The 14,197-nt window shown below is 40.5% G+C and overlaps 1 long non-coding RNA gene across 1 annotated transcript; it reads right to left on the bottom strand.

Moving 5' to 3' along the window:
• Positions 1 to 8,235: 8,235 nt before the first annotated feature.
• LOC138014121 (uncharacterized) lies at positions 8,236 to 10,071 on the bottom strand. The gene is made up of 3 exons (XR_011125262.1): positions 9,982 to 10,071; positions 8,452 to 8,543; positions 8,236 to 8,338 (listed from the first exon to the last, which is right to left on the bottom strand). It is a non-coding gene; the product is annotated as an uncharacterized lncRNA (long non-coding RNA).
• Positions 10,072 to 14,197: the final 4,126 nt, after the last annotated feature.

Below are 14,197 nucleotides of genomic sequence, written 5' to 3'. Positions count from 1 at the left end.
CCTGATAAATGCTTGAACCCCCCGACGATCAATTGCTCGCCGTGTCAGGCGGAGATGCAATCGCATGGCATCCCATAGTTTAAGTGTGCGCCTGTGTGTTTTTTCGTGGAAGTTTGGGTTTGAAAAGTTTTGGCATTTCAAAAATAGAGTCTTGGATCTCCATCGCCAGCTACATGTGAATTCTCTTATTAGACGTTTTTTTGTAAAAGCCACAGATATTCAAAACACGGGAAAATGATCAAGTGCGGCAAATTAATTACTAGGGAGCTTAAGCAACGACAACGGCGACGGCAACGAGAACGTCACAAATTTGCATATTTAGGGGGCAAAAACAATAGTTTTGCACGCCCTGCACGTGCATTTTTCAGTTTTGTCCATTTCTTTGCCGTCGTCAGCAAAACTACAACGTGAAATAGCCAAATTTGAGGTTTTATGGACAACGTCATTACTTGAGGATAAATTTTCATTTTCTGCCCTAAATTGAGCGCCGTTCCTACCAGCGTCATTTTTGAGGAACTACCACACCCCCGTCATATAAAAAAGTTGAAATATTAACGAAGCGATTACAATAACGCGAATTTATATTTTGAGATGACGTTCTCGTTGCCGTCGCCGTTGTCGTTGTTAAGCTCCCTACTGTTAACTTCGCACCACCGACAGACATTGAGAAGAGAAAATTGTTGAGTGAGTCGGGTGCTGCTTATGTTTTCTATTTTTGGCTGGGTTAAATTGTCCGTAACTGTTTTTTCTTCTGGCAATCAACCTTTTCATTTTCCTAAAAACTAGTCGCCTGGTAAACAGCTTTCGAGTCGTCTGGGACGACCGGACTATACCGCTAATTTCGAGCCCTGCACCCGGGGGGGGGGACTCCCATATGAAACAGACGGGGATGCTCGTCGGAAATTTTGAATTTAAGCCCTAAAGGAGACCAATCTAGGCGTGGCTTAAGCAAATTTTGACCCCTAAAAGAGACCGTTTAAAAACACAAAAATACGACACGCAATGAGTTTTAATGATAAAAAGGCATAATCCTCGAATGCTCTTATCTAAAAAGAAAATTTAAAAGGAAATTTGACTTCTGTTTCTCTTCCCGTAATCCTGTGTTACTTCGCGGAACCCTAAACGAGACCTTGGTGGCATAAAATATTGGCGCTTTGCCCGAAACACCCTAAGCGAGACCAAAATCCAAAATTTACACCCTAAGCGAGACGACGAGCCTCCCCGTCGGTTTCATATGGGAGTTCCCCCCCCCCGGGGCCGTGCAGCGGCACTGCAGTAATCTGACTTGAAGAACAATTACAGTAGCTTACAAAGAAACGATTTCAGTTAGGTAATCAGAGCTTATAAAAGGATTTCCCCTGATGAAGACACTGAAAGTACTCTCGGAAGAAGGCTGAGCCAAACGTCGAACTTCAATGACACGAGACACGTCGAACTAAGTCCGAAGTTTGACTCATTAAGTACGACGAACTTTACTTGGATCGACCAACACGTTCTTTCCGTCCACCTCACTAGTCAGACGGGTAAAACGTGTGAACATCATGAGTCTGGGACAAAAGTCGGACTTCTTATGAGCCGAAGTTAACTCATAATTTTTAAAAAATGTATGATCTGTATATTTTTGCTGTCGCATTTGGTTCAACGTTTTGTCTGAACGTTTGACAAACCAATCTCAATGCAGGTCTACCCAAAACGGTTAAATTTGGATCGACCCAAACAACCATTTAGTTCAAGATTCTCATTGTCGACATTTGGCCGGCCAGCGCCTTTAGAGTGGAACACTGGGCGTTGAATTGCAACTCAGTTGTAATTTAATTACATTTATTTTTCTTCAAAGAGGAGTAGCATAAACCCTGTCTGTGTCAAGATTAGTCTGTTTAGGCTTTGGTTAGTGTTATGTCTGGGTTACTAGTAGCTGTTAGATTATCCTCACCAAGTAAATTTATAATAGAGGAATGACCGGTGGGCGACAATGTACAAAAATCTAAATTCATATTTTGTGATAGCGTGATCAGGAATATTTAATTTGGCATGCGTAAAAGAATAAATTGAAATTGTCGGAAGGTGGTCCGATTGCATCATTTCGAGAATTTGAGTCCCGACAGATCTCACCAGAACTTACTTTAATTAATGATCTACAATCCCAGCCAAACAGATGGTGACACCAAACCACAATTAAATACAACTTTTCTCCTCCGTACCAATGTTGATCGCACAATAACTTTGGGAATTCATGGAAAAAGTCGGATCCAAATTAAACTATGATAATGTCCATAAAACAAAAGAACAAAGCGAACATAATACCTAATTAGCAAGGCCTAATCGGAATGACAATGGTTCTTTTGTCCTACCAAAAAAGTCAAAAGGACGTTTTCAACCAACCTCCAGAGATACCAATAACAATAGAGAAATGCACGACTTCTGGTGGACGAACAAAAGAAGCTAATGAAAGATCTTTTGTGTTCGTCCACAACATGGCATCGATAACGTCACGTGAAAACCTCCTACAGGATCTTTCTTCTACAACTTTGAATTGGGGGGAAGGGGTGAACTGATATGTGGCATCAAGTGTCCCAGAAATTTGTGACCGAGATTCTGACTCCGCAAAAGCTCAGTGTTATAGTGCAGGCTCAACAGAAGTGTTTCTACACGGAGTCGACGGCGTGTGTAGTGCTTTCGCCGAGTAATCTGTTTCCAGAGCCAAAAGATTCTCTCTCTTTATTTTCGTGTGAACACCATTTGCACTCGAGTATTTCCTCCAAAATATTAAAATTTCTCAAGCTGAACCACTGAAGTAACTTAACTGAACACAGCATAATAAGGAAGATATCGTTGACGTTCATGTGCCAACCAGAGCCCCATTAGCTGTCAAAACAAAAGGTCTTTTGTTCCTTCGGTTGGCAGATTTGAATAACAAAAGCAATCTTTGTAAACAGATATCTTCCCTATTATAAATAATGGGTACAAACATTTTCTTCCTAGACGAAAATATAAAATCAAGATCAAAAAGACTCTGTAAGGCGGCCAGAACGCCTGATACTTCATATTTACAAGCAGTGTGCAACATACGAAGAACAGTACATATAGTAAACATTGAAAAAACTTAATCATGTCATTGACAAATTCGACTAACTCAGTGTTCTACCCAATTCAATTCCTTTGGGAATAAAACGTTTTGTCCCAGTTAAAATGTAAATGCTACATTATAATGCAAATACAATGCACAAAGAATCTTAACCTGAGTAGATCTAGGCTCGATTTCCGCCGCTCACTCTAGTTCGGGTATTCTCATTTCCCGAAACAGCGGCTGGTAATCGAGCCTACGGTAGATCTGAATTGGGTACAACACTGAGTTATGCTGTGTTTACACTCGAGCGTTTAGGTCAAGTTACTAAACCGCAGAACATTCATACATTGTTTATACTGGCTCAAATAACCCAAGTTGATCTGTCTGCAATACATTCATCAGCCAGTTAGGAACATTTTTCCCGCTTAGTGTTCTAGGTTTTCAAGTGGTGCTAAAGTTTCAAGTGGTGCTTGTCGAGGACATGATGACAGATAACGAGTCTCTCCCGCTTAACTTCGACGGTTCTTATTTACAATACCTTCAGCTCAAAGGTGACAAGTTAACGTGGATTAGTGATCTTGAATCCCTAAAACATTTCGTTGAGAAGGGTTTGAAACAACAAGGCAAATGGTCGTCGCCCGGCGGAAATTCGAAACAATTTAAAAGCTCTGTCAACAACCTCACTATTACTTGGTACAGTAAAAAGCAACTCACTCTCGCCTTCCAGGGGCGAGATGGACCCGTTTTAAAAGGCAGCTTGACCAAACTTGTTCGAGACAACGCAGGGAGAACCGATTCAACGGGCTCGAATGTCTCTTCAACGGTCGAACAAGTAAATCCATTGTTGTTTGAAGCCAACGACATTTATGCTAATCAACCAAGGGTAGCCGAAGCGGGACCAGTATTTTCCAGTCAAGAGAGATCTAATACTGAATTAGTTGCTGAAATGGAAGGTATAAAACTTGACCTCCTTATTCTACAGAAAAAGGTAGAAGCCAACTCTAATCTGCTCTCGATAAATTGCCAAAATCGAGAGGAATTTGCTGTTAGCGCCGAACTTTGTGAATACAAAGGGAGGTGTGAGAATCTGGAATCATCTATATGCAAAAAAGAGAGAGTTATCGAAGAACTTGAGGAGAAATGTTTGTCTCTCGAAAATCGTGCTGTATCATTGGAACAGGAAAATGACTCACTAAGGCTTGCATTAAGGCTTATTTTACGAGAAAAGAACGAAGAAGACTCCCATCACCAGCAAGAGACGAACGAGTGTTTTTATCAAGTGAAAAACTCGGGCACGAATGTTTGGTGTAATAAACGCAAGCAACGTAAAATGTCAACTCAGAATAATATCGTGACGCGTAACAGGTTTGAGATCCTTAGTGATGCACAAGATGATCCAACAGAGACAGAGGCAGCAACACACAAAATCATCCGGCGACGGCAAAACCATCAACGGGCGTCATATAGGTCGTCTCGCAGTAATCCTAATGAACCAAGCGAAACTTCTGCTAACGATGATTTACGCGGTGAGGTCGGCAGAGAGAGGAGTGCCAGCAGTAAGTTTACAACCCTATTGATTGGGGACTCCATGGTCAAGGATATTCACGGTAAGAAATTAGCGAAAGCAGTAGGGCACCGAGTGGTGGTAAAGTCATTTTCTGGAGCCACAACCAAAGCCATGAGAGATTACTTAAAGCCTAATTTAGAGCTCCAACCTGATGAAGTGGTGCTACATGTAGGTACAAACGATCTGAAGGCTAAAAACGGCAAAACATCTAAAGAAGTTGCAGAGGCTATTGTTGATCTCGCTAAACAGATAGAGGGGTCTTCCGAAGCTCAAGTCATAGTCTCAGGACTTGTAACACGAAAGGACAAGCTTAATGATAAAGTCTCAGAGGTGAACAAGCACTTGACGAAGTTTTGTCGTCAGAATGATTGGAGATTTATTGAACACAATAATATAAACGAAAAGGGGTTAAACCGTGGAGGTCTACACCTGAATTTTGCAGGTAACAAGCGTATTTTTAAGAATTTTTATCATGGTCTAGCTCATTGAACTTTTACTATGCCTTCCATTAATGCCGTGCCGTTGGAAGGCAACAGTCAGGAGTCATCGAGAAGTCCGACTCAAAATCCTATTGATCGTTCTCCAGTATTGCCCTCCAAACGCGGTTTTAAGCTGGCCTCGCTGAATATAAATAAATTGACCACTCATCTTGATGAACTCAAGATCTTTCTCGTAAGTAACGATATAGATGTTCTCGCAATTAACGAGACTAAACTAAATGAATACATCACCGATAATGAGGTCAGTATCTCTGGTTATGATATAGTTAGACGTGATAGAACTACATATGGAGGTGGGGGCGTTTGCTTTTATGTAAAAAAGTCAATTAACTTTTCGGTGCGCAACGATCTTTGCATGGACAGTCTTGAGAACCTTTGTATTGAAATACGCAAACCTCGCTCTAAATCATTTATTGTTGCTACGTGGTATAGACCACCTAATTCGCTTGTTGGTATATTTTCACCTTTTGAAGAGTTGATTGGGAAATTGGATTCCCTTAATACTGAATTCTACCTTTTAGGGGATCTAAATTGCAATATGGCCGCATCCCAGTTTGACAGCGATACACGCAAATTATTAACTATCACGGATGTTTATGGACTTCAACAACTCATAACAGAACCAACAAGAATAACCGAAACTTCTGCAACATTGATTGATTTAATTTTTACTAACTGTCCTGACAAGGTGTTATGCTCAGGTGTGCGTCATATTGGCATTAGCGATCACAGCATGGTCTATGTCTATCGAAAATTAGCCATTAATGGACAGAGTAAGGGTCACACTAATATAACCTATAGGAATTTTCGAAGTTTTGACCGTGATAAATTTCGTAGCGATGTTGCATCTCAAGATTGGGATCACATAAACAATTCTTCCAATCCAAATGATGTGTGGAATGAATGGAAGGAATCCTTTTTGGCTATTGTTAACAAGCACGCTCCATTGAGAACCACTCGTGTTCGCGCGCGGGGTTCCCCATGGATTACTTCTGAGCTTAAAAAACAGATGCACGATCGAGATATTTTGAAACTCAGAGCAATTAGATCAAAAAATCCTAATGATTGGGTTCACTTTAAAAGACAGCGGAACAAAGTCAATAGTGCGACTAGGCTAGCGAAGCAAGTTTATTATCAAAATATGCTAAACGAGCATAAGGGTGATTCCCGCAAAACCTGGCAGATCATCAATGAGCTGTCTTCCCGAAATTTCGTGGAAACGTCTGTGAAACAACTGAATGTAAATGAGCAATCAGTAACAGCTCCAGCAGAAATAGCGCACGAATTTAATCGTTATTTTGCTACCATTGGCCCGAAACTTGCTAGTGATATTCCTTCTTCAGATGGCAACAGCTATCTGAATTATCTCACTAGCACGGATAAGGAGTTTCAGTTCCGCCCAACCTCCACAAATGAAGTATTTTCACTCCTGAATAAACTGAAAAAATCAAAGGCAGTCGGCCTTGACAAAATTTCTTCTCGACTTATTCGTGAATGCGCGGATCTTATTTGCAAACCGCTGTGCTATATTTTCAATCAGTCATTAAATGTAGGTGTGTTCCCAGACGACTGGAAGTGTGCACGGGTCACTCCACTATTCAAACAAGGGGAACGTGATGACCTAAACAATTACCGCCCAATTTCCGTTATCCCGGTTATAGCCAAAGTGTTCGAAAGAATAGTTTATAACCAATTATATGCGTACCTAACAAAGCATAACGTAATATGTAAATGCCAATCTGGTTTTCGCTCTATTCATTCCACCGTTACGGCTTTACTTGGGGCTACGGATACTTGGGCTTACAACATTGACCGAGGAAAAATAAACGCTGTTGTTTTCCTAGACCTAAAAAAAGCTTTTGATACGGTTAATCACGAGATCCTTTTATCTAAATTAAATAATTACGGCATACATGGCATTTCTTACAACTGGTTTAAGTCCTATTTGGACAACCGCACTCAAAAGTGTTCTATTAATGGATCACTTTCTAAAACCTGCTCACTAAGTTGCGGCGTCCCTCAAGGGACTATTTTGGGTCCATTGTTGTTTTTGCTATATATCAATGATCTGCCAAACTGTCTAACGAATTGTATGCCATGGATGTACGCAGATGACACCCACCTAACATATGCGGGTGACAATACAGGCGACATAGAATCAAGACTTAACCATGATCTAGAAAATGTTAAAAAGTGGTTGATAGCAAACAAACTTACCCTGAACATGACAAAAACCGAATTTATGCTGATTGGATCAAGGCAGAGGTTGTATGCTCTCACAAATCCTCCAATTCCCGAGATTAATGGTGCTCCTATCACTCAAGTTTCTGTTGCTAAATCCCTGGGCGTGCTTATTGATAATAATCTTAACTGGAGTAGCCATGTCGATAAACTGACAAAGAAAGTAGCTTCTGGAATTGGAGCCCTCAAACGTATAAGGCATCTCGTTCCTCAGACGACATTGCGCTCTATTTATCACGCTTTACTTCAACCGCACTTTGACTACTGCAATGTCGTCTGGGGAAACTATGGTATCACGTTACATGACAAATTACAAAAACTGCAAAATAGAGCAGCCAGAGTTTTGACCTTCTCTAATTTTGATGCAAATGCTAGCGAGCTATTCAAAATTTTAGGCTGGAAAAATCTAGTTAGCCAGCAACAAATTGCGCTGGCCACAATGGTCTATAAGTGTCTTCAGGGGCTAGCACCGGAATATCTATGTTCTAAATTTACAAACCGCGAATCTGTTTATAGTTTAAGAGACTCTGAAAGAAAGCTTAATGTTCCGTTTCCACGGACAAATTATTATAGAAACAGCTTCAGCTATAGAGGTGCTACTGTCTGGAATAGCTTACCCCTCAAAGCGAGACAAGCAGAGTCTCTTGGGCTTTTCAAAAATCTGATTAAAGACATATTTTAGTATAAAGCACGGCATTCATGGAAAGCAGCTTTAGAATTAATATAGTATTATAGTAATTGTATTTTATTGTAATCATTTTAAAATTTTACCTTTTGTAATTTAGATTTTAGCATTGTTTGTAATCTTAGCTGATGATTTTACCGTGCATAAATAATAAAATATCATATCATATCATATCAATTGGCGGGCAATACAAGTGCTACTGGAATTCGTGGTTTTGAGCCCGTCGAGGAAAGCCAAAATATGCTGTCGACGACATTCGTGAGTACGGTGTATCTTCCCTTGAATGAAAAAGATCATGAATCAATAAACTGATTGCGACTACATGTTCAAAGCTTTGTCAAAACGCAAATTAGAAAGCAAATTATACAGTAAAAAGAAAATAATCACTTACCTTTCGGACTGTCTGTATAAAGGATTGTAGGAGTTATTGCTTTCCATTTTCCGTATTTCAGACAGAAGTTCGACCGGCTTTTTTTAAAACCTCTAAAAAGAAAGAAAGGACGTCTATTGTTATCGCTATTGTTTTCTTGAAACAAAGGAGTGTATGCATAATGAAGTAGGGACCTGTGCGAAAATTTTGCCAAATTTACTCGGGTAAGTAAACTCTGTTACCGCAGTAAAAAGCTCAAGTGTAAACACGGCATTAGTTAGGCGAGGCAGTGACTTGAGAATGAGAACAATCACTGACGGGTGACTAATAAAGCTGTGTCGTGTTTTAAAAGCCTAACAGTGCCTCTGGATTGCAAAATTAGTTAAACGTGGTGGGCTCTTATGCGTAAGGTACACAAACACTGAGTCTGAGTGCTCAATTGCTTCGTTAAATACGATGATCTCTTGCCTCTGGATTTCTTCAGTTCCAATACATAAATTTCTTCCATTCTTCATCAGACCGCACTCTTCGTGACCGCTTCCTCGATCATAACATTAAGGGAGCGTTCGATTGACCGTATTCCGGAATAGGAATACATGGAATAGAAGTTAGATATCCTTCACTTTTACGGTAACCCATGTGTGCGACAATTTGGTTTTGGTCACTGAACGACCGTCCATCCGTCCATGAATGCCGAAGTGACAAGTATCACTTGGCCCGCCGTTGGCACGACCAAGGATCGGACCGGATAGGATCGGAAACTCGTCGCCAGGATCTTCTCGGTCAGTTCGGATCTTCCCCCCAAACTAGACACGTGATATCTCCGGGTGAAGATGGCGGACAGAGAGGTGTTGTGTCTTTCGTCAATACGTCGCCTTATTTAACACTAGGTCTAATTGAAGTGAGTATTTTTCCAGAGGACGCGATCAAGAAATCCTAACAGGCAGTATGAGGAAAGGTATGATTGTGATGAATTGTTTATCAGTGCTTTACATCAATGTTTTCATGTGGGCTAGATGTTATCTGACAATCTACTAACTTCTTCGTTTACACGTTACTTGTTGATTTAGGACATACAAAACATATTTCCTGTATGTACCCAAACAAAAATTATCATGAATGAAAGGTGTTTCGTTTCAAAATGGGTAAAGAAGGCTGATCAGGTCCGGGGCCAACAGAGGCCTACCGGAACTGAACTGGTGTTCATATGCTGTCAGCTTTGCCTGTAACTTTAATCGAATCATAACAGCTATATCCTATTTGAATGACAGATGGAAAGTATACTTGTGTCAAATTAACTGTTTTTTAGAAATTTATTTTTTACTTAATCCTTCAAGGCTTTTTAGGCTTCGAAATGAAGGTGCACCGAATTGCGTAGAAAAGATGTTGAACTTATCACTAAAAGTGGCCAATATTGCACACTCTCGGATTTTATGTTTAGAAGTTTCACGAAAGCAAATATAACTGACTAACTGCAAAAGATAAAACTTTGTTGGAAACTAAACTGTTACTTGGTTTGTCACTTTTTGTCTAACTTGTAATCTACCTCACCTTTATACAGAGATCGAGGATTTGAGTATGACCAGCAAGAGGTAAGCTTCACATGTCATCTTTAACCAGGCTTTCAAGGGTCAGTATTTTGTGTGATGGATCGGAAATGCAATTACATTATATTATATAGAAGGCATGTTTCCATTGTAATGTGTGCTACAATATTATTGCTTATAATAGTACAACACTTCAATCTCTTTTTTGCTAGTCAACTTCATATATCATAGTATATCCAATCATATCCCTTCAGAGTTTTGAGAAGCTTGCTATAATTGAAGTGGTTTCTATCTCCTAGTATTTACTCAGCCAGCAATACATTGTCCCTGACTGTTTTCAAAGAAAGTGCACCTAACCCCTTTAATTTTACTTTTGTTTCATAAATAATCGCATTGTCCAAGCTGTGTACAGAGTTTACTATCGTAACCAGCTTCACAAAGAAACTTTACCTTCTCACGTGAAAGGTGGAGTGAAGCAGGATGAATTGCTTGAGGTTATTTTGGGCCGTACGAATGTACCCCCATATCATACCGTAATCTGATGATGAAGCGAAAACGCACGGACAAGAATCCTCTGAGATGAGGTCCAGTACTTATACACTACCGCAAGGACAAGAATACCTACAGGGGTTTTCTTCAAAAAGTCTCATTGATTTGAAGCCAGGACTGCAAGGAATGTTATCTACTGGGACTTACGGTGAGCAAGCACGGGTGAATGCCATAGAAGCTGAGCTCCCAAATGCGCACTGTCGAAGTCTGCGTTGTTTTCGACACTTGCAAGATAACTTTAAGCGAGCATTGACGTCATATGGGATGGCCGGAATGCAGAAGGGATTCATTGACGAAGTGTTCGGCAAACTTGATGGTGATGGTTTTTACCATCCCAGGCTCTTGGACGCCGAGTCCCCAGCGGACTTCGATGCCAAGCTTGAATCCTTAAAGAAGGTATGAAAGGAGAGGAGTGATCATACTGAAAAGGTCTTTTTAAATGGGTGGCAGGTAGAGCTGATATGAGGAAGACGAAAATGATCGCCAGTGTGCGCAGGGAAGTCAGGCTTCCACCAATGACCACGGAAGCGATATCTCTTGTCATTTTCGTACCAATGACGCCGAGTGCAACAACAGCCTATACTAAAATCAGTAAAGAAGCATACTCAGTCAGGTTTCAGAGGCACCATCGAGACAGTTCGAAATATTGCGAATACCGAAAGTGAAGAATTTCTCAAGCGGTTGCCGGTGTCTGGAGATTATGAACTTCGCGAAGAATTCCAGAAGTTTGTGGTACCAGATTTCCTTTCAAGGTCAGAAGAAGAGCGAAGCCGATACATCCGCAAGCTAACTTTGGCAACCATGGAAGAGCTCTATACAGCAGACGAGCCTGAATCCTTTGGGTGGATTGCTAATAGTGGATACGTCCAAGCCAAGTTAAACTTTGTGGTATTTTTGTTTCAACCGAGAATATTTTGTCCTCCAAAGAGATTTCCGTAATTAAAAACCGCTGGAAAAGAATTCAGATTCCTATATTTATTGCAGGTAGAATAACCTAGGATAGATCAGCAAGGAGGGGGGGGGGGGGGGGGACAATTTTCTCGCCTATAATTTGCAATCGCAACCTTTTACAGCAGTTGAAAACTAAGAAAAATATACAAGGGCTTGTATGAAATATTATTGGAGCGTGACATGTAGGCAAATTCAACATCTTCCTATACAAGTCCTTAATAGTTTCTATCGTCCATAACAACGGCTGTCTAAGCAATATAAGCCTGAAAAATCGTCAAAACAGCTCAGCTTTTTTAATCCACTTTAATCATTTCTGGGAAAATAATTTGCTGTTATTGGGCTGATTTAGCAAAAGAAAGGCAACGTCAGTTGGCGGAGGGAGTGCTCACACAATAGTTTGCATTCTACTCTAATATGACCTAATATGGATATTTTTGCTGCGCGCATAATCGTCAACTGATATTCCTGCTCTTCTTCTAAATCAGGCTATTGCACAACGAGAAGAAGGCCGTTGCGTACGCAGTCAATTCGCTTATTGAAGACAATTCGTCACACCGTATCTTTCCTGTTAATAATTTCGCTTCGGAATTTGTGATCACCTCTAAAAAAAAAACCATATCGATGTGTCAATAAATGAGGAGACGACTACACAAGAGAGAAAGGCAGAAAATTCGACTTCTCCTCTCTTCAGCACGTTGACTGGTGACCCAGGGATTTCATGTGTTTACTTTTGGCGGGAATTTTGTTGATCCGATCCGATCCAGTCCGGTCCGATCGGGGTTTTGCCAATGGCCCACTTGACCATGTCGGAAGCTGAAGTTTAGAGCTCATCGATGTCAGCTTTTTTTTTTTAGTTGACCGCTGACCAGGTACTGGGTTTCGATTGGATTGCAGGCTCAATCCTGTTTGTAAGAGTAAGGATGCATTAATCGATTGACAGGAGCCAATGGGCTCCTGTCGATTGACCGTATTCCGGAATAGGAAGACAAGGAATAGAAGTTAGAAACCCTTCACTTTTACGGAGATTCACATTCAATTTGTTAAACACTTGATAAAATGCTATTTTAAAACACAGAGGATATTACATGGCCGCTTGGAGATTTTGAAATATTTTCAACACGAGAAGAGAAATTTTGTATCTCCAAGCGGCCATGTAATATTCTATTTATTATTCTTGCCGCTTCAAAACGTACTGTTTTAAATCATCACTGCACGTATTCTTCGGCTTCCAGATAGACGGCGAGCAGTCTCTTCTTCGATCTAAAAACGCGTACGTTAACCTTTCAAAAAGGCTGAAGCTGCGAGTCGCAAATACCGCGGGCGAACCGCAGTTTATGCCATTTTGAAAGTTAAACGTACACGTTCGTTTCAACGATTTTAGAGCAAAAGAGAGACTTCTCGCGGTGTAGCTTCCAGATGGCTTTATAATGCGCATGCGCGTGCGCACTAAGTCTCTCAATGACGCACCCATGTCCGTATCCATAGTAACAACCACAGCGCGCAGCCTAGGACTAAATACAAGCCCTCTCAAATGTTGGGGTCAAATTAATGTTGATATGTGTTGAAACCGTTTGCCACCCCAGCAGTCAACATGGTTCACCACTTGAAAATGGAACGGATGCAAAGGTTGAAGCCGTTTACCAGGGCCTTAATACTTGTTGGTACTAATTTATTCCAACGATGAGGTTTGGCAATACACCTTATTCCAAAATGGCCGCTGATTTATGCACATACAAATTGCCCTTGTTGCCTCGTTCAAGATAAAATATTCTTCTGAATTTTAAGCTTAAGAACAATGCATCAAGGGCTAATTTGAATAAAAACAAAAGCATATTTAAATGACGGCCATTTTGGAATAAGGTGTATAAATAGTAACGATAAGGTAACGATTTCACTTTCAAAAAACTCAGTGGTGGAGCTGTGCGCACCACTATCGCACGGCGATGGGTTCGAGACTTAGCCTGTTCAAGCATGGATTTGTTATGTATCTCTGCTGCCGTTCCAGCCGCTTCCTTAACTCTTGAGAGAATTTCGTAGATATTCTTGTTCTTCGGGCCATTTAAGTTCGATCAAAAACAACACACAAATAGTGGTAAGAAACATAGTGAAACGCAAATTAATTAATAGCTTGACGTTTCGAATGGTACAACCGTTCATCTTCAGAAGCAATATTTCGTTAGGAAATACGAAACTGTATTTAAATCTACGAGAACTGGGTCTTAGCAGAGGTGGTGTACAAAGCATGCTATAGCATGCCACTTGCATTGACAAAATCTCTGGAAACTTTTTGAAAATTGCGGCTTACGCTATTTCTCCACCATTAACATTTATAAATATTCAATAACGCCATCGTCTTGTGCAGCTTCCCTTACTATTGGACAATTTCCTGGGTCTCTCCTCTTTTCAAAAAAAGGCCAAAAACTGCACCCAATAATTACAGACCGATCTCCATCTTGACAGTTATAAGCAAAATAATGGAAAATTTATCTACGAGCAAATATATGACTACCTTTCTCTAATAAGTTCTTTCGGATCATCAATTCGGCTTTCGCAGACTTCAATCCGGACTGCTGTTGCTTTCCTAGAGAGCTCAAAGAGCTGGTATGTCAATATGGATAGAAAAATGTCTTTGTTCTTGGACTTTAAAAAGCATTTGATGCCAAGAATCATAAGATTCTTTTGCGCAAGATTGAACTATATGGTATCACTGGGAGTGCCCT

This window comes from Montipora capricornis, chromosome 8 (genome assembly GCF_036669925.1).
Source record: "Montipora capricornis isolate CH-2021 chromosome 8, ASM3666992v2, whole genome shotgun sequence".
NCBI classification, from domain to species: Eukaryota; Metazoa; Cnidaria; class Anthozoa; order Scleractinia; family Acroporidae; genus Montipora; species Montipora capricornis.
This window is presented reverse-complemented; position numbering and strand designations above follow the sequence as displayed.